At 36.3% G+C, this 20,739-nt stretch overlaps 1 protein-coding gene across 7 annotated transcripts in view; it reads left to right on the top strand.

Moving 5' to 3' along the window:
- The window catches only part of LOC140496850 (zinc finger protein 474-like), a 100,527-nt gene that overhangs the window by 12,343 nt on the left and 67,445 nt on the right, over window positions 1-20,739 (top strand). For 3 of the 7 annotated variants that reach the window (XM_072597152.1, XM_072597154.1, XM_072597155.1), the window contains exon 2: window positions 7,474-7,567. The exons of the other annotated variants lie outside the window; for them this stretch is intronic. The gene's annotated coding sequence lies outside the window, so the exon portion shown is untranslated. The remainder of the gene's footprint in view (window positions 1-7,473; window positions 7,568-20,739) is intronic. 7 annotated transcript variants of the gene reach the window in all.

Consider the following 20,739-nt stretch of genomic DNA (forward strand, 5'->3'; position numbering starts at 1 on the left):
CAAAGCTACCCAGCTTTTCTTCCACGTTTCCTTCTATGTTTTCTTTTGTTCTCCAGTATGCACTTTTTATTTTTTTCCTCCCCTCACCCTCCCACCCCAAGAAGGCTACAATTAAACATAAATACACACATATACATATCTACGTTCATACACACATACATATATGTGAGACTATTCTGTATATATGTATGTGTGTACATATATATATGTACACATATATGTGTGTGTGTATTTATATGAGTTCTTTCTCTGGAGGTGCATAGCACCATCATTTCTTTTAGGGCAGTAGTATTCTATCACAATCATACAACACAACTTGTCTAACCATTTCCCAGTTGAAGGGCATCAATCATTTTAACAAATCTGATAGGTGGAAGATGATATCTCAAAGTTGTTTTAATTTGAAATTTTCTCATCAATAATGATTTAGAGCATTTTTTCATATAACTATATGTAGTTTTGATTTCTTCATTGAAAAACTGCCTGTTCATATCCTTGACCATTTATCATTTGGGGAATGATTCACACTCTCATAAATTTGACAAAGTTCCTTATATATCTGAGAAATGAGATCTTTATTTGAGAGGTTGTCTATGAAAATCCCCTCCCCCAATTTTTTGCTTTCCTTCTAAACTTGAGTACATTGATTTTATGTGTACAAGAACTTTTGAATTTAATATAATCAAAATTATTCATTTTATACTTCATGATGTTCTCTCTCTTGTTTATTCATAAATTGTTCTCCTCTCCATGAGTGTGACATGTAATATGTTCCATATTCTAATTTTCTTGACATCTTTCTTTATATCTAGGTCACGTGTCCATTTTGACCTTATCTTGGTACATGGTTCAAGATATTAGTCTATGCCCAATTTCTGCCAGACTGCTTTCCAGCTTTCCCAACAATTTATTTTTACCAAATACTGAATTCTTATCCTCACAACTCAAGTCTTCACATTTATCAAACACAATGTTACTATCATCCTTTATTGGTGTGTATTATATGTCTACTCTGTTCCACTGATATCTATCTTTCTACTTCTTAACCAGTACCAGATAGTTTTGAGATTTGTTACCTTTTAATAGTTTGAGATCTGGTACTGCTGAAACTCCTTCCTTTACATTTTTTCATTAGTATCTTGTTCTCCTTGTTCTACTTTTTGTTCTCCAAATGAATTTTGTTATTATTTTTTCTGAGCAAAATAGTTTTTTAGTAATTTAATTGGGTTGAAATTGAATAAATAAATAGGTAAAATTATCACTTTTATTGTTTTGGCTTTGCCAACCATGAACAATTAATATTTCTCCAATTATTTAAATCAGGGTTTATTTGTATAAAGAACATTTTAAAAATTATGTTCATGTAGTTCCTGGGGTTGTTTTGGCAAAAAATATGATCAGGTATTTTATACCATCTACAGTTATTTTAAGTAAGGTATTTTTTGCTATCTCCTCTTGCAGGGTTTTGTTGATGATATGTAAAATACTGATGATTTATGTGGATTTGTTTTACATACTACTAATTTGCTAAAATTATTAATTGCTGCAACTATTTTTTCTAGAGGAATCTTTAGGATATTTCAAATATATCATCATATCATTTGCAAAAAGAGATAATTTACTACATCATTTCCCATTCTGATTCCTTCAATATTTTTCTTCTTTTATTGCTATTATTACCATTTCTAAAACAATATTGAATAATACTGGTAACAATGTTATTTCACTATTTATCTTTTAAATTTAATCTATTTTAGCTTTAACTTTGCCTGAGAATATTATTACTACCCCTGATATTTTTTCAATATCAGCTGAGGTGCAATACATTCTACTCTAACCCTTTATTTTAACTCTGTGTGTATCTCTCATTTTTAATTGTGTTTCTTGTAAACAACAAGTTATCAGATTCTGATTTTTAATCTATTCTATCCATTTTCATTTTATAGTTAAATTCATCCCATTCACATTCAAAGTTATAATTAGTAATTATATATTTCCCTCCATTGTATTTTTTCTCACTATTTATCCTCCCCACCCTGTTTGCCTATCTCTCATATATTTAATTTTACTTTTTACCACTACCTTGCCTTCCTATTCTTTCTTAATATACCCTCTCCTGAAAGAGTCCTTCCACTATCCTCTTCTCTCATACTCCTAATTCTTAATCTATACAGCCTTCTATAAGTCCCCCTTAAAAGTTTAGAAGACTTTAATATCTTTCTAAAAGCATATGTTGTTCCCTCTTTAACTCAGTACTGATGAAGTAAGGCTCCAGCACTACCAGTGCTCTACCCCTGCTTGCTGCTTCTATATCACTTTTTCCTTTCACACTTCATTTTTATGTGATAATTACTCCTTTTTAACTCTCCCTACACAGTTTTTTTTTATCAGTCCATCATATTCAGCTTGATCCAAACCATTCCTTCAAACTACCCAGTTAATAATGACAGTCTTAAAGTATTGATAATATTTTCATATATAAGAACTAAATAGTTTGATCTTGTTAAGTCCCTTATAATTAGTCTTTAATGTTTGCCGTATGTTTCTCCTGATTCTTATATGTCAGATTTTCCATTGAGTTCTAATATTTTTGTCACAAACACTTGAAAGTCTTTCAGTTCATTCAATATTCATTTTTTCCATGTATGATTATACCCAACTTTGCTGGGTAAAAGCTCTTTTGCTCTTGCAAATATTATGTTCCAGGACCTATGGTCTTTTAATACAAATGCTTCTAGGTCTTATGTAATCCTTATTGTAACTCCACAGTACTAATTTTTTTTTTCTTGCATGTAGTATTTTCTCCTTAACCTGCAAGCTTTGAAACTTGGCTATGATATTTCTGTAAGTTTTCCTCCTACAATTTCTTTCAGGTGACAACTGGTGGATATTTTCAGGTCAGTTTTCCTTCATAATTTCTTGCAATATTGTATCAACACTATTATTTTTGGTCATAACTTTCAGGTAGTCCACAACAATTCTTCTATTGTTTCCCCTCAATCTGTTATTCTCCAGATCAGTCCTTTTCCCATTTTCTTCTATTTTTTCATTCTTTTGATTTTGCTTACTATTTCTTGGTGTCTCATAATATCATTAACTTCCTTTTGCCCAATTATAATTCTTAAGGAATTATTTTCTTCTTTAAGTTTTTTCATCTCTTTTCCTAATTGATTGACTTTACTTTCATAATTTTCTTGTATTGTTCTTTTTTCCTAATTTTTCCTCAATCTCTCTGATTTTTGAAGTACTTTTTAAAGTTCCTCCAAGAACTCTATTTCAGCTTGTGACTTTTTGATGTTTGTCTTTTTGAATCAGGAGTGGCTTTTTTAACTTCATTATCTTTCTCTGTGTATGTTCCCAGATTGTTTCTATCTCCACAGTAGCTGTCTATGGTCAGATTCTGTCTCCTTTGATTATTCATTTTTATTTTTGTTTTGTTTTATTTTTTGCAACTTATTATTATAATCAGCTCTTGTCCTTGGTTATGGAGAATGGTATCCCATGCTTCAGGGTTTACTTACTTATTTTCTGAGCTCTGTCCAGGGGGTCTAACATTATCTCTCTACCTCCAAGCAACAGCCAGGGTCCCCAACTATGCTGTTAAGCAAAAGCTCTTGCTCCATCACCACCCCCTTCTCTCCTGCAGCTGTAAATTTCACCTCACTCTTGGAACTGAAACTGGCACTCAACTCTCCCACAAGTGCCCACGGTCATCAGAGTACCTGCCTCTCTGCTGTGGAATTCATCAGATTGTGCTCTCTCCTCACCCTCAGTCACGGTCCAGGGACCATGTCTGGTCAACACAACTGAGCCTAGAATCCTGTTACAGTATAGGAGCCTTCAATCTTCCCCTCCTTGGATGTCTGACTTCCACACTGTCTGGGAGGTGAAAGTACTGATGACAAGGTTTCTTCCCTCCCCAGCTGCCTCCAGGGTTTTTTGTTTTGTGATTCTGCAGAATAGGTCTGAAGGGGTTTTCCCTTCACTCAGGCAGAACCTCAGACCCTAGAAATAGATCTTTCTTGAGGTACTCTCAAGTTGTTTTAGGGGGACAACTACTTTACTCTGACGTATTTCCCCCTGCCTCTCTACATTCACTTTGAGGTGATGTTTTGTCTTTTTTTGTGGTGGAAATTTGGAGAGCCTGGAATTTTTTGACCTACTTTGCCATCTTCCCAGAATCTTCTTTTCCTTGAGAATCTTACATTTAACTCATTAGAAGCAGCATAGTCTAAAGAGTTGAATTTTTATTCTCAGAACACTGCGTTCAAATCTTACTTCTGACACTTAATTTGTCCAGGCAAATCACTACGATCTCTGAGTATACTTCACATCTCTCAGGACCCTCCTTTGAAAAATAAGGGTTATAATTCCTATTTCATAGGTAGGATCAGATATTTAAAGTTGGAAGGAACCTTAAAGGTCATTTAGTCCAACTCCCCCATTTTATATATAGCACAGGGCATGGCACTATCTTCCTTTTCCCTAACTCTTTCTCTCTGAGGCCTGGCTCATTTATTTCACTTGTGCTCACTCCAATAAAGGTGGTTTTCCTGATGGGATACAGCATACTGCTACAACTCGCTTTTTTAGCAGAGGCTATAGATCTCTAACTCTTAACTGTAGATCCTAAGCCCCAACCAGTGTGTTTCATATTTAAACAAAGCAGTCTATATGACACCATTAATTCTTAATCAGGAATTATTTACTAAACCAGAAGACAAAAATATTAAGCATAACTTGTCAAATCATAAACTTGTGTCCTACTTTCCCATTGATGTATGGAGTGTTTATGGGAAAGAATAAGCACAAAATGCGGAAATCTAGCAGATAGGTACATGCATAGAGGAACCCATGTGTCTGGAGTAACTCTTGACTCTGGACTGTAGGCCTTAATGTCCTTGATCCTTAGGGAATAGTCTGTAGTATGTGTCACCTGTTGGGTGGGACTGATCCTTTTCTAGACTCCTTTCCTCTCTTACTGGGCAAAACAATTTCTCTGCCAGAGGCTAATATTGAGACACAGAATCATTCTGCTTTAATTCTTTTAGGGCAAGCCAAGATCCAAAGCAGAACTATTAAGGTCTGCTCCCTTGCTTGGAGAAGAAAAACTGTTTTCCTAAATCTGGAATTCAGAGAATTAATTAGGCAACTCATTGGAATCCTAGGGGTTTCCCCATCTTAAGTTCGACGTGGCAATAAAAAAGGCAAACAAACCTCTGAAGAGTTTCCACCTTTTAAGCTATAGGTGGCAGTAAAGGGTAAAAAAGTCCAGCTTCTTCTACCCCCAACCAGCTCTCCACACATCAGAGGATTCTCCTTCCCTCCAATCAGCTCTTTAAAATAGCAGAGCTTTCATCCAATCACATTAGCTCCCAGAAGCATCCAGAAAATGTCTTCTTTTAATCTTATAACAACAATAATAGCATTTATATTGCATTTTAAATTTTACAAATTGCTTTATAAATATTATCTCATTGTTTTCTTCATAACAATCCATAGGTGCTATTATTCTACCCATTTTACAGATAAGGAAACAAACTAAGAGTGGTTAAGTGACTTGCTCAGGTTCACAAGGATATTAAGTGAATAAGATCAATTCCCATCAGGAACTTCAAAGCTTGCCTTCCTCAACTCAACAGATATCACCTGGGCTTGGGTTAAACCAGCTTCCTCTGAAGAAGAGTGCCCTGGTGTGAAGTGATTTCTATCTTAGGGTGAGAAATAAAAATTCATATTTCTGTCAGAAACCACCTAATAGACCATTTACAATTTTCACAGTGATTACAAATGTCCTAGGGTCTCTCCTAGTCAACAACCTCAAAGTTCTTTATAGTTATGTATAAATGAGCTGCTCAGAAACAAGACACCTTGGCCATCTGAAATGAAAAGTAAATGCCTTTCCCTCTGAGGAACTATCAAGTCCTCTCAATATGTTTATTTGAATAGCTACCTTCTTTCAGGTCCTCAGAACTTTGGGTCTCTACCCATTGTAACTATGGGCTGCTTTTCTGATTGTTTCTCATACATATATCTTTTTTTTCTCACCCTTTCAAAGATAAATAAAAATGTCCAAATGAGGAAGGAGCACCTCTCATGTAGAAAACGACATTGAATCCCAGAAGGGTATAGTGAATTGTTCATGGTTTACGTAGGTACAATGATGTGCTAAACCTGGAATTTGAACCACTCTTCTAGAACTTCAAATCCAATCTCTTTTCCCCATTTTGTGAAAATCAAGAATATGTAAAAAAAAAATCTATATAAATGTCATGATTTTTTATTATGTCTGCGTTTGTTGAATGAAATTTTGAGGAGTGGGAAGTCTCTAACTATGGTCCTTACCCCTCTTTGGTAACTATTCTTTTTTTATGATTATTAATTCAGAGGTGTACTGGTACCAGTGTCTTAAACTGGATAGAACCAATTGTTAAGTTTTCAGTGTGAGAATTTACACTTCAGAATTCAGCAAATGCTACAAATTAGGTCTTGACTTATTTTGATGATGGTTTAGACTTAAGAAAGTGATAAATACAGTGTTAATAGTGCAGATGAAAGTTAAAAATAAGTCAGATAATACTTTTTTCAGAGAGCCAATTATTAGACATTTACTAGTACACACCTGACACACATAATTAGTCATACCATGGCCTGATCCCACAGCAGCTAGGCAGCACAGTGGATAGAGTGCTGGGACTTAAGTCAGGAAGACCTGAATTCAAATTAGACCTCAGACATTTACTAGCTGTGTAACCCTGGGCAAGTCACTCTGTTTGCCTCGGTTTCCTTACCTATAAAATGAGCTGGAGGAGGAAATGCAAATCACTCCAGTACCTTTGCCAAGAAAACCCCAAATGGAATCACAAACAACCAGATGTCACTAAAATGACTGAATAACCGTAACATACCACTCTTCATCATTCTTGATCTTTCTGGTCAGAAGTGATATAATGACACTCTCAAAGTCTCTCTCATGAACTTTGGATTTGATTGTGTGACATGGGAGACGCTGGTACAGGACTACTCAGTATGGGGTGTCCACATCAGAAAGGATGCTGTGCTCTGTGAGCAAAGCAGAATTGGGATAGCACAAAGTAAACATAGGATGTGAAAATTTGGAGTATCCACCCCAAATATTCACATGGATTATATGTGCCCAACCTGTGGTAGAGCATTCGAGCTTGTATTGGTCTGATCAGCCACAGTTGGACACACTGAAATTTCACTTTATCATGGTGATGTTATTTTGGTCCTTTTCTAGAACAAAGACAACAACCAACTATATTTGGTACTATATAAACCACTTCCTTCTCCTTGATATTCTCTCCTACCTTGGCTTGCATGATATGAAGCCTTTCATAATTCACTTCATCACTCATTGACCACTTTTCCCTTTCTCCTTTCTTAGTTTACCTTCCTTTTTTGGTTCTATAAATGTTAACTCTGTGCTTGACTGATTTTTATTTCTCTCAGCTTTCTCTTCTTGGAAATCATCGATTCCAATGGCTTCAACTATTACTTCTGTGTCCAAGTGCCTTCAGTTTCAACTTCTCCCCTTGATCTCCAGGTGACATCTCTAACTGCCTATTTTATTTATGTGTGTGTGTATGTGTGTACTGTGTATAAATATATTAAAACATATGTGTATATATTATATGTGCATATTATATTTATATATATTAAGATATGTGTGTCTATATATGTGTGTATTCACACACACGTATAAAACCAAATTTGTCATAATTCACTTGAAAGTTGCCTTTCCTTCTAAATTCTTATTTATGTTAATTGAATCATAGTTCTCCCAGTCATCAGAGACTGAAACTTTCAGTTTATCCTTGGTTCCACGTTTCATCACCCTCATAAAATTAATTCACAACTCTTTAATTTATCTCACAATCTGCCCCATCTTTACAATTCCCATTGTAAACTTTAAGTCCTCAAGTACCCTTATCTGAACTGTTAAACCAGCCTTCTTATCTCGTTTCTAGGTCTTTAGTCTCTCTGTATTCTATTCTAAGATATGACTACTACTGAATATCTAAAGCACTGGTGTCAGAATCAAATAGAGAAGTAGCCACTAAATCTGCTGTCTGCATATTGACTCAGAAAACCATATTCTAACATTATCTATGTTCTGTTATATTTTTATTTTGTTAAATAGTCCTCAACTTCATCTTAATTTGGTTCAGTCATGTTCTTCCTCTCTACCCCACCACACCCTTACAGTGTTATGGCAGTAATGCCTCCCATGAAGTCTGACCACCTCTGATCCAATGTGTGCAAAGTACTTTGAAAAACCTTAGAACATGAGCTAAATAAATGTTAGCTGTTATTATTAGGGTTATTATCCTAACATAAATATTTAATCTTTAGTCCTCTTCAAAAGAATCTCCATGGCTTTCCAAAATATGAAACCAAATAAATTGCCAAACTCCTTTAGCTTGGAAATCAAAGCATTGTCCAATCTTACTCCAACCTAGTTTTCCGTCCTTATCAAGCTACTCATATTTATATACATTATCTACCCAGCAAATAGAATCATTTATTGTTTCCCTCTTTCATGCTATTTCTTTCTGGTTCTATGCTTTTCATTATACCATCTCATGTGCCTGGAATCAGTTCTCTCCGACGCATATCTTTTGAAATTCTGACCATTTTTCAAGGCTAAGTTAGCATGTTTCAGCAGAAAGCAGCATAAGGCTACTACTCAGAAACCCTGAGTTCTAATTGCTTCTCTACTGGACTCTAACTGGTGTGTTCTTTGGCAAGTCATTTAACCACTATGTTTCTCAGGTTCTCATATCTTTATGGAAATTCCTTCCCAGTATAATAGCTGCTGGCGATATAATGAAAACAAGAGTGATCTGGAAGGTAGGACCACTCTCAGTGGCTCTTGGGCTTGCCTGCCAGGTGTTTGCAGTTGGTCATTAGCTTTTGTTGGTTTGTGTTGAAGAAAGTGAATCCATCCTTTAGAGTGATTATGCTTATACATTACGTCTGAAGGGGAAAGTTGGAAGCATGGCTGATAGTATTTGTGTGGGAGGTAAGAAGGAGTGAGACTTCTATTCCTAAAGACTTCTGAGTTCAGAGTCCTAGACTATCTCCATTGGATTCTGAGGGGATGTGGTAATTGAGATTGTGGTATTGTTTTGACTTGCCTGGCACTTACCTCCTCTGCCTTTCCAGGTGCCAGCTAGCCTGGCTTTTCTACCCTCTGGGTGGCACTTACTGCTCCCATCAGTGATATCTGCAGGTCCTTGACTGGAGAAAGGGCTAGTCCATCTTCTCCAAGAAGCCTTTCCCAATTCCTCTTAAGTCTAGTGCCTTGTCTTTTTAATGTTTTCTAGTTATCTTGTATATAGCTTGCTTGATTTTTATTGGTTTGTATATTGGCTTCCCCATTGGATTATACACTCCTTGAAGGCAGACGTTGTCTTTTGCCTCTTGTTCTATCCCCAGTGCTTAGCATAGCTGTTGGTACATAGTAGGTGCTTAGTAATTTTTGAAAGATTGACTGCTCTTCCCAAGACTCTTGGGCTCAAGGTCCTGGGCTATCTTCACTTGAGTCTGAACAGAGGTAGTGGTTGAGCTTTTGAATGTCAGTGGCCCAATAACATGAAACAGCACAAACAGGAATGCTCTGTCTTCTTTGTTTGGAAAGAATATTTATTCAATAATACAATGGAAACATATACATCTCTTCTGAGAACATTCTAAAATGTCTTTCACTTAGCCTTCAGTGGTACACAAAAAAGTTAATATTTATCTCAAATAAGTTCATAACTTGTCTTCTCAAAAGACAAAAAAATAGTGTAACAGCACAACTGAATAAATAAATATTAGGATGATTTAAGTGTTCAGTCCTCAGTGGACCATCATACATGTGAACAAAATGAAATTCATTCAGCCCAAACTAAAAACATATTTCACCTTGGCAATAAGTTGTTTTCTTTATAAAGTGAAGTTGTTAGAGGAATTTAATTATAATTCTCAGGTATAATTGCAAGGTGATAGGGAGATTCCAGATAAAAATTTCCTAAAGAGGTTCCTGGGATGATTTATCAAACTGACAAATGGGAAATGGATCCTAGTCCATTTAAAAGTTCTTGGAATGACCCCAACCCTTGTTTTCCTACATAAAATTAATTTACTAGTGATTCCCTAATGATGAAATAATATTTAATGAAATTGGCTTTATTGCATCATTAGTGTTTTTTTTTAAACCTGGCACCTTTAATTTATTATAACATTTGAGATTCATAAATGTTTTGATTTATCTACCCTGGCAAAACCTTAACTATTTTATGTGTACAGAATGGATTGATCTTAGATATATGTGTTTTAAAAGCATATTGATTCCACAGTGTCTGGAGAGATTTCTTCCTGTCCAATATACTTTTCCCATACAATCACAGAACTTAATAAAGTCCTGGTATTTGAAGAATTACAAGACTGGGAACGAGATACTGTAAACAAATAAATGAAAACCAGTTCCCAATACTTGAAAGGAAGTTAAAGGAAGAAAATTGGAAGGAGGAACAGTTTCTGAAGGAAAGTAACCAATTGTGAAATCATCAAAATACAAAGAGGATAAATAAGAACTTCTTCCCTTATATCCCATTTGTGGCTTCCCACACTGTGAAATATTGTTTACCTTGATCTCATAGCTAAGTGAGTTTTTCAGAAGAGTCTGAAAGTCAGAGAAAATAGTAGTAATAGTAGTTCACGTAGTGTTTTAAGGTTTGCAAAATGCTTTGCACATATTTTCTCATTTAATGCTCACATCCCTGTGAGGGAGATATTATTACTCCGATTTTATAGATAAGGAAACTGAGACTGAAGGAGTTTAAATGACTTGCCCAGGCCTAGCTGCTAGGCGTCTGAGGCAAGATTAAAACTCCTGTCACCCTGACCTCAGGTCTAATACCCTGTCCCCTGTACACACTTAGTTACCTCTTATGCTGATGTGACTTTTAATAGTACTCATCCAAAGGTGTCTTGCCAGTAGAACTGCAAGGTCTAGATAAATTGAGCAAGGGCTGTGTATTGCTGGAGTCTCCCATACCTCAGATTTTGTGGAACATCATGGGAAAGAAGTCTAGTAACCCCTTTTATTCAAAGACCAGAATAGGAGGAGGAGGAGCTACTAGACAGATCTTTGGACAGAGCTTAATTGTACAGCATCATAGATTGAGGTGCAGGTCATTTAGAGTAAGCTGTGGAAATGGCAAAACCTTAAAAGTAGTTAGGATTGGGGGCATGAGTTTATAGGATAGCCAAGGGAGTAGAGCAAAGGGCATGACTAAGGTGGCTATTGTTGGTAGAAGCATCAGGAGAAGTGACCTTCAATGACATGGATCCCATGTTACTTCTTTCACCAAACTGTGGCATAGTTCTTCATTTACCCTAATTTTGTCTGTGGGTCTTTTAAGTGTCCACTGAGTATATTAGACTTGAATGGACCCAGAAGGTTTTTCAGTTCACTACAGCTCTATTCCAAAGTTTCATTATAGAGTAATTTTCAACTCCAAGTTCTCAAAAGCCTTTGCCAGAGGAACATAAGCTCTGGTAAGAACTTCCAAGCTAGAAAAGTTTATAGCATGGGTGTAGGGATGAATTGCGTGTCTATTGTATAAGAATCAGTCTAGCAGTGTTCAAGAGGTTGATCATCTGGCTAGTTGCAGGTGGACAAATATTTCAGACCTAACAATGCTTGAAGACCATCTACTAAATTATAGAGAGATTGTCATCTGTAAGTGGAAAGGGTACCCAAACTGACAAAATTGGAAATATTTGAAGTTTTCTGAATGTCTGTTGACTGCATTAGTCTTATGTATAGAGATTGGATGTTCTCTAAGGTCCTTTCTATCCTTAAAACTCTATGATGTGTATAGCTGGCTACATGTAACAACTAAATGTGCCTAGACATTTTTTTAATGAATTTCTTCTTAAATCAAATAATTCAATTTGATAAGTTCAAATTCAGAGAGTGACACTTTTAGACTCATAGAAATGCCCATATTATGTCTTGCAAAATTGTGAAGCAAAATCTGTCTGTTTCCTGTGGCACTCTCCATTCCTATTTCGTTCCTCTGTTTCCCTCTGTTCAACACTTAATTCCCCAACTTCAAGCTTGTAATCCAGTGTTGTGAATCTTTGCTAACTTATTAAATGATATATTAGGTAACAATAATAATACCTTGCATTTGTATATTGCTTTATATATTGCAGCCAGACAGTGCAGTGGATGGAGTGCTGTGTCTGAAGTCAGGAAGACTCATGTTCCTGAGTTCAGATGTGGCCTCAGACATTCACTAGCTATGTGACCTTGAGCAAGTCCCTTAATCCTGTTGACCTCAGTTTCCTCATCTGTATAATGCACTTGAGAAGGAAATGGCAAACCACTCCAGTATCTTTGCCAAAAAAAACCAACCCAAACAAACCCAAATGGGGTCACGAAGGGTTGGACATGACTGAAAAATTACAACAAAAATATTTTGCTTTAAGTTTTTGCAAAGTACTTCACACACATTACCAAGTTTGATCCCAAATCAAGTTTGATGGGAACCCTATACTATTATTTTCCCAGTTTTAGAGATGAAGGAACCGAGGCTAAGAGTTTAAATGACTTGGCCAGTGATATGCAGCTAGGAAAATGTCTGAGGCAGGATTTGAGTAGAGTTCTGCTTGAGGACTCTAAGTCCAACACATCATCCACTGGGCCACATAGTTATCCCAAAGGTTCAACCCTTTCTCAGAGTATTTGCATTTTTTCTTGAAAGTTAATTTGATTTCATTTTAAAATTAATTATAATCAGCAAAAATCTTCCTCTTATCTCATTGACCATCCCTCCCCCACAATTGAGGAGGAAAGAAAAACAAAACTCCCCTTATAAACATGTGTAGTCAATCAAAACATTTCTATATTAATCATATCTTATTCAGCACTGTGTTTTTCACCTCTCATCAGAAAGAGATTGATGAGTGCCTTCTAAGTATAATTTTTGGGAAAAAATGTAGTGTAAGAATTAATCATGTTTTATATTTTTAATAGATTTCATTTGTAAATTCATCTGCCCCAGTGTTTTGTGGTTCACTCCCCTTTAGTAATTTACTTATAGACTTACTGATTTTTTTCCCAAGATTGAGTTAAGATGCTCTTTTTTTGTTAGTTTGAGTATTTATTATTTTTGTACACCCTCTACTTCCTTAGAATTCTCTGTTTTGCACATTTATAAGGTAAAAAAGGGTAAAGTAGTTTCAGATCATTTTTCTTTTCCAATTGCTGTGAATTCACTTTCATTTTTAAAAATTTTTATAATTTGATTTTCCTCTCCTTTTCTTTATCAGGGTATCTAATAGTTTACTTTTATTATTATTTAAAAATCTCTTAGGTTTTTTGTAAGTCTTATAATCTGTATTTTCAAGTTAATTTCTACTCTAATTCTGGAGACTTCTGTATTTGTTTTAAGATTGCTATTCTTTTTATTTCTAAGTCTTTTTAATTGCATCCTCTGACATAATTATTATTGTTTCTATTTTGTTTTTTGACTCATTCATGATGTCCTTGTTTTGTTTCCATTTAGGTCTATTTGTATTGCAAATATTCCACTTACTAATTGTAATTTTCATTATAGTTTGCAATTAATATGTTTATTATTTCTACCTTTTGAATTTTTTCATGATTTATGTCTTATAATAGGATATTTTTTGGAAAGGTACCATAGTGTATTGAGAAATATACATATTCTTTCATTTTCCCATTCAAAAGTGTCTGTTTAATCAGTTAAATCTGTTTTCTGACATTCTCTTTAGTTCTATACTTTTTTTTCTTTATCTTTCTCTTAGATCTCTCCAGCCCTGAGAAGGGAATGTTAACATCTTCTATTATTGTGCTACTATTAAAGTCATTTTTTATAATTTATCTAGTTTTTCTTTTAAGTATGATGTTACATAATTTAGTGGACATATATTTAATGTTATCTTCTCTTTGCCTCTGATGTCTTTATTTGTGGCATAAGGATGGAACCTTGCTTTTAGATATGTACCATGATTTTTGTAAACTTCTCCTTGCGCAATGGCTATCTACTTTGTTTCCAATTCTTTGTTATTTTGTGGCAGGTTCTTTCACTTTCTCTTTTCTCATCATCATTGTTTTTGTTCCATTTGGGCGTGCTTTTCTATTTGATTTGGTGTGCTGGAGAGGGCAGAATTCCCAGGTACAGTCAGTTTTGTTATAATATGGGTTTCAAAAATGTGAATTCATTCCAACATGATTGATATATTAGGGAAAAATTTAAACATATTTCAAGTTTGTTTCTGCTTAATTTCTTTCTCAAAAAACAACAAAAACCCAAGAGCTTCGGAAAAGTGCTGCACTCTATAATAACACAAACTGCAACCTTCAGACACCCACTTCCACAAGCAAACTTCAGGTTTTTATCAAGATAAAATGTTATATTTATTGTAAAAATCTTCTCGTGCAATAGGATATGTGGGCAAAGAAGAACTGGTACATCCAATCCTTTCCTCCATGAGTTGCAGCAGGCTGCCCAACCACTTGCTTAAGAAACCAGGGACCTATGCTGGGCTACACCAGAGGTCACTATGTATTGTAGTATTTATGTATTTCTTAACCATTTAACATGTCTAAAACTGTTACTGATTTTACCAGGTTATCTTTTTGATGTGTCACTGATAAAGTTTTTGGATATTGTGCTACTAACCCTATTTTCCATATAAGCTGTGGGGTTTTTGTTGTGCAGTTTTGTGTAGCAGGTGTTTTGGGGGAATGAATATGTCTCATTATAGCAAAACTGCTTATATTTTTTAGACTGCAAATAGAGTTCAGTGACAAGACATCATAAGAAATAAATTAACTACAACAGGGTTAATAGAAAAATGAGATATTGAAGATATTTTTTTAAATGATAGGAGAAATCATGATTTATTTTCTATTCACAAAATTGCCTTTAAACTGAATGCTTTCAGTGGAAGGTTACAGTCTTCAAAAATCATATGAATGTTTTAAAATAAAAATATTGAATCACTTTCTTGTTTACCAAAAGTAAAAATGAAAAAGGCAGCTGATAATACTCTATTATTTGTAGCCTCAAGTTCATGGATGTTCCTTTTTGTGATAGCTAGCAGCATACCAAGAATTTTCAATAAACATTTAACAACCACAAAATTTTGGCTGGAAATAATCGGGGTTAAGAGATTGCAAACAAAGAGCTGTCACCAGGTTCACATTTTGTCTGGGGGACACCAAGGACCAGCATGTTCCTTCTAGTCGGCAGGAGACCAACACTGTTCATTTATGGTTCTACAAGATAAACACTTAGATTAATTTTACATCTTGGAATTTTCTACAAGGGAATTTGTGAAAAAAAAATGAAGAGACTGTAGGATAGAGGCTTCGAAACTGTCAACAAATTCCAATTTTTAGCCAATGAAAAATATCTTTTTTTCTTTAGGTTTTCAAAGTATCAGATGAAGTGACAATAGCTTTTTGAGGAGTTATTTACTTAGGAGGGGTCAGAAAGATGGAAGGATATAAAGACTCTTTGTTCAGGAAAAAGTTTTGGGCTAATGGGGAACGTATGTTTCCAATGCACCACCAAAGAAGTAATGATGAACATGCTAAAGAGATTACCATCCATTGAAGGAAGGACTAAAACACAAATATCAGCACCACACCTATGGGTTCTGCCCTATTTGATCTCCCTTTTAGCATTATCCTGGTGAAAGCTTATGGTAGAAAGCATTATTAATACTGTTGTTATCACAATAAATTATATTAAAGATCAATTAATACCATTGCCATGCTCCAGGTGGCCTGCTCCCACCCCTGATATAGGGGTGGGAGCACGGATGTATAAAGCTCAAAAAGACTTTGGGACCAGCACACTATGGAGTTGGCAGTAGTTCAAAATGCACTCCCCAGCATACAGAGGCTCCTTCTCTTCCGTGGCAGTCCAGCCTTGCCAACAAAACCCTTCAGAATCATGTGTGTTAACCACTCTGTTCCATTTGCTATAACCTGACCTCCTTTCACCTCTGACTTATTTCTGACTGCCAATCTGTGGTTTGGAAATTAGTGCTGTTATATACCACTATTGTGGTATGATAAAGAGTAACGGCTAGAATTGTAGACAGAGTATGTGTATCATGTAACTGGACCTAGTTTAAAAAAAACAACAACTTCATTCATTTGAATTTTTTCCAGTTCAAGAAAAACACATTGATAGGATTGGTATGGGATTATTTTTTAAAGTGTCTTTCATCATAATAAATGAATTCTAGGAACTCAATTCACATTTGATATTTTATCCAAAGTTGAAAGAGGGTGGCTGAACCATTTCTATATATTTTTATTTCTTACTGATTTATAGGCATTGTCCAACAAAACATTCAACTTGGCAGGAAGAAAAGCCAACCAAGTAGTGTAATTCCCAAAAGGAAAGATAATTCTGTTATGAAGGATTTCCAGCCACAATCTTGGAAATCTAACAATAGGATATATTGTTAATAGCTTGCTTAAGGGTTCTTTTATTGACTGATTCATTCTTTCAACTAATAGTTTGAGTCACCCAGCATTCTACATGTGAAGAATCAGTGACTTTAATGCAAAACCAAGGTCCATTCAGCAGAAAGGAAGGACAGTATTCTTTAGATAAATTACCAGCTTATTTATAGTGGGAATACCTTCAAAATGTTTTTTGAGTTGTTTCCTACCCTCCCCCTATCCCATTCCCGCCCAAACATCTTTTTATGCTTCATCATAAAACATTGGCTACTGGAATGCCTGTCTGTTTCTAATCAAATGGCCCATCTGCTATATTCTCCAAAGAGGGTGCTTAACCTGGGATCTGCTGTTAAATATATACACATGTACACATACACAAAATTATATAGTTGTATATATATATATGTATATGCATACATACATACATACATACCTATGTATGTACACGTACAGGGGCATATATGTATATATATGCATGTGCATATGCTGATGTAGTGGGGCTTTGTATGTATGTATATGTTCAAGGATAGATACAGATGTAGATTTGAATGTAGCAAGGCCTTAGAGCATGCCCAGGTCACCTAACTAGGAGGAACCCTTACCACATGAGTAGGTGTAACTTCCTTTGATTGGTTGCATAGCCAGAGCAAGCTGGGTTTTTTTTTATCCCTAGATTTGGACAGTCTCTGTCCTTCTGCACCCTCTTTTCAGGGTGCATAGTGAAAAATCACATTTTACCCACTGAACCAGTGAGAGAAGAAGCACTTTCCTTTTTATCAATTGGCTCTGAGAAGTGGGTCTAAGCTTTTTATTTCTGTTCTGTATTGTTTTCTTTAGTTTCAGGCAGTAGGGCCATTCCCACTGGACTGGGGGCTTTGACTTGTGGTGAACTTGGATCCAGGATTCCAGGAGAGAAGTTTCAGTCAGTAAGCCTGACAGGGCTTACTTACAAATAACAGAAAATAACCAGAACCCCAGGCCCATTTCTGAGAACCAAGTAGTAAAAAGAAGAGCAGGAGAGGCAGTTCTTTCACTCTCACCATTTTCAACCTGTTCCAAAGGTAGTTTCATTCATGTAGTAGGGGAACACAGAGAAACTAGATGCCTCCATGTTCTGTGATCTGAGCATGCTCTGAAGTTCCATAACTCTATTATACTGATAACTGTTTTTCAACATAACTGTTGTTGTGTGCATGTTCATCCACCGTTGCCAAAGAAGACCATGCCATCAGAGAAATAATGACATGACTTGCACTTAACTTTGTTTAGAGTGAGGGAGGGCTGTGCAGGTCAGCAGCCTCACTTCTCCTCCAGAGCCATCTGAATCCAGTGACCAGATATTCATCAGGATGACTAGAGATGACCCATAATGAGGCAATTGGGGCTAAGTGACTTGCCCAAAGTTACACAGCTAGTGAGTGTCAAGTGTCTGAGGTGAAGTTTGAACTCAGGTCTTCCTGACTCCTACTCTGGTGCTCTTATCCACTGCACCACCTAGCTGCCCCTTCAACATAACTGACTTCTTTTGTAAACCTACATATTTTATGTTATCTTTTTAAAAAAAAATGTTTTTCTGAGAGACATCCATTGGGCCAAGGGGACACAAAAGTACTAAGAACCCTAATGGCTACCTTAATGTCTCAAGCAGATTCTTTCTCATGAGTCTATTTTATCTTTTTCCTTTGTTTCATCTCACTCTAGAACCAAACTAGTTGGTATATCTTGGCCTCTCTACTCACTTCAGTAGACCAGCATTGATGACAGAAGGTTACTGAGAAAGGTCCTCATCAACCAGTCACCAATTACAGACCACTTTTATGGAGGAGGGGAACGTGAAAGGGAAATGAGAGAAGGTGTGGCTTGGAAGCTCATTTCTATTAGTGTTTTTTTTTAAAATTTTTTTTATTTAACTTTTAACATTCATTTTAACAAAATTTTGGGTTCCAAATTTTCACCCCTTTTGTCCCCTCCCCCCCAAAACACCGAGCATTCTAAATGCCCCTATCACCAATCTGCTCTCTCTTCTATCTTCCCGCTGCCCTTGTCTCCATCTTCTCTTTTGTCTTGTAGGGCCAGATAACTTTCTATACCCCTTTACCTGTATTTCTTATCTCCTAGTGGCAAGAACACTACTCGACAGTTGTTCCTAAAACTTTGAGTTCCAACTTCTTTACCTCCCTCCCTCCCCACCCCTTCCCTTTGGAAGGCAGGCAATTCAATATAGGCCAAATCTGTGTAGTTTTACAAATGACTTCCATAATAGTCATGTTGTATAAGACTAACTATATTTCCTTCCATCCTATCATGTCCCCCATTACTTCTATTCTCTCTTTTGATCCTGCCCCTCCCCATGAGTGTTGACCTCAAATTGCTCCCTCCTCCCCATGCCCTCCTTTCCGTCATCCCCCCACCCTGCTTCTCCCCTTAACCCCCACTTTCCTGTATTGTAAGATAGGTTTTCATACCAAAATGAGTGTGCATTTTATTCCTTCCTTTAGTGAAATGTGATGAGAGTAAATTTCATGTTTTTCTCTCACCTCCCGTCTTTTTCCCTCCACTAATAAGTCTTTTGCTTGCCTCTTTTATGAGAGATAATTTGCCCCATTCCATTTCTCCCTTTCTCCTCCCAATATATTTCTCCCTCACTGCTTGATTTCATTTTTTTTTAAGATATGATCCCATCCTCTTCAATTTACTCTGTGCACTCTGTCTCTATGTGTGTGTGTGTGTGTGTGTGTGTGCATTTGTGTGTGTGTAATCCCACCCAGTACCTAGATGCTGAAAAGTTTCAAGAGTCACAAATATTGTCTTTCCATGTAGGAATGTAAACAGTTAAACTTTAGTAAGTCCCTTATGACTTCTCTTTGCTGTTCACCTTTTCATGCTTCTCTACATTCTTGTGTTTGAAAGTCAAATTTTCTTTTCAGCTCTGGTCTTTTCATCAAGAATGCTTGAAAGTCCTCTATTTCATTGAAAGACCAATTTTTCCCCTGAAATATTATACTCAGTTTTGCTGGGTAGGTGATTCTTGGTTTTAGTCCTAGTTCCTTTGACTTCTGGAATATCCTATTCCATGCCCTTCAATCCCTTAATGTAGAAGCTACTAGATCTTGTGTTATCCTGATTGTATTTCCACAATACTTGAATTGTTTCTTTCTAGCTGCTTGCAATATTTTCTCCTTGACCTGGGAACTCTGGAATTTGGCCACAATGTTCCTAGGAGTGTCTCTTTTTGGATCTCTTTCAGGAGGTGATCGGTGGATTATTTCAATATTTATTTTGCCCCCTGGTTCTAGAATCTCAGGGCAGTTTTTCTTGATAATTTCATGAAAGATGATGTCTAGGCTCTTTTTTGGATCAAGGCTTTCAGGTAGTCCCATAATTTTTAAATTGTCTCTCCTGGATCTATTTTCCAGGTCAGTTGTTTTTCCAATGAGATATTTCATATTATCTTCCATTTTTTCATTCCTTTGGTTTTGTTTTGTGATTTCTTGGTTTCTCATAAAGTCATTAGCCTCCATCTGTTCCATTCTAATTTTGAAAGAACTATTTTGTTCAGTGAGCTTTTGAAGCTCCTTTTCCATTTGGCTAATTCTGCTTTTGAAAGCATTCTTTTCCTCATTGGCTTTTTGAACCTCTTTTGCCAATTGAGTTAGCCTATTTTTCAAGGTGTTATTTTCTTCAGCATTTTTTTGGGTCTCCTTTAGCAGGGTGCTGACCTGCTGTTCATGCTTTGACTGCATGTCTCTCGTTTCTCTTCCCAGCTTTTCCTCCACCTCTCTAACTTGATTTTCAAAATCCTTTTTGAGCTCTTCCATGGCCTGCGCCCATTGAGTGGTCTGGGATATAGAAGCTTTGACTTCTGTGTCTTTCCCTGATGGTAAGCATTGTTCTTCCTCATCAGAAAGGAAGGGAGGAAATGCCTGTTCACCAAGAAAGTAACCTTCTATAGTCTTATTTCTTTTCCCTTTTCTGGGCATTTTCCCAGCCAGTGACTTGACTTCTGGGCTTCCTTTCCACACCCACCTTGCCTCCAGATCCTCCCAGCCAGAGCTTGGGGTCTGAGATTCAAATGCTGCTTCCCAGCCTCAGGGTTTTTGGTGGGGGTGGGGCTGCTATTCAGTGTGAGATTAAGTTTAGGTGCTCAGGTGGGGGCAGGACCACCTCTCGGGCTCAGTTCCCTCAGGGGGTTTATGCAGAGACCTTCA

Source organism: Notamacropus eugenii, chromosome 3 (genome assembly GCF_028372415.1).
Source record: "Notamacropus eugenii isolate mMacEug1 chromosome 3, mMacEug1.pri_v2, whole genome shotgun sequence".
NCBI lineage: Eukaryota > Metazoa > Chordata > Mammalia > Diprotodontia > Macropodidae > Notamacropus > Notamacropus eugenii.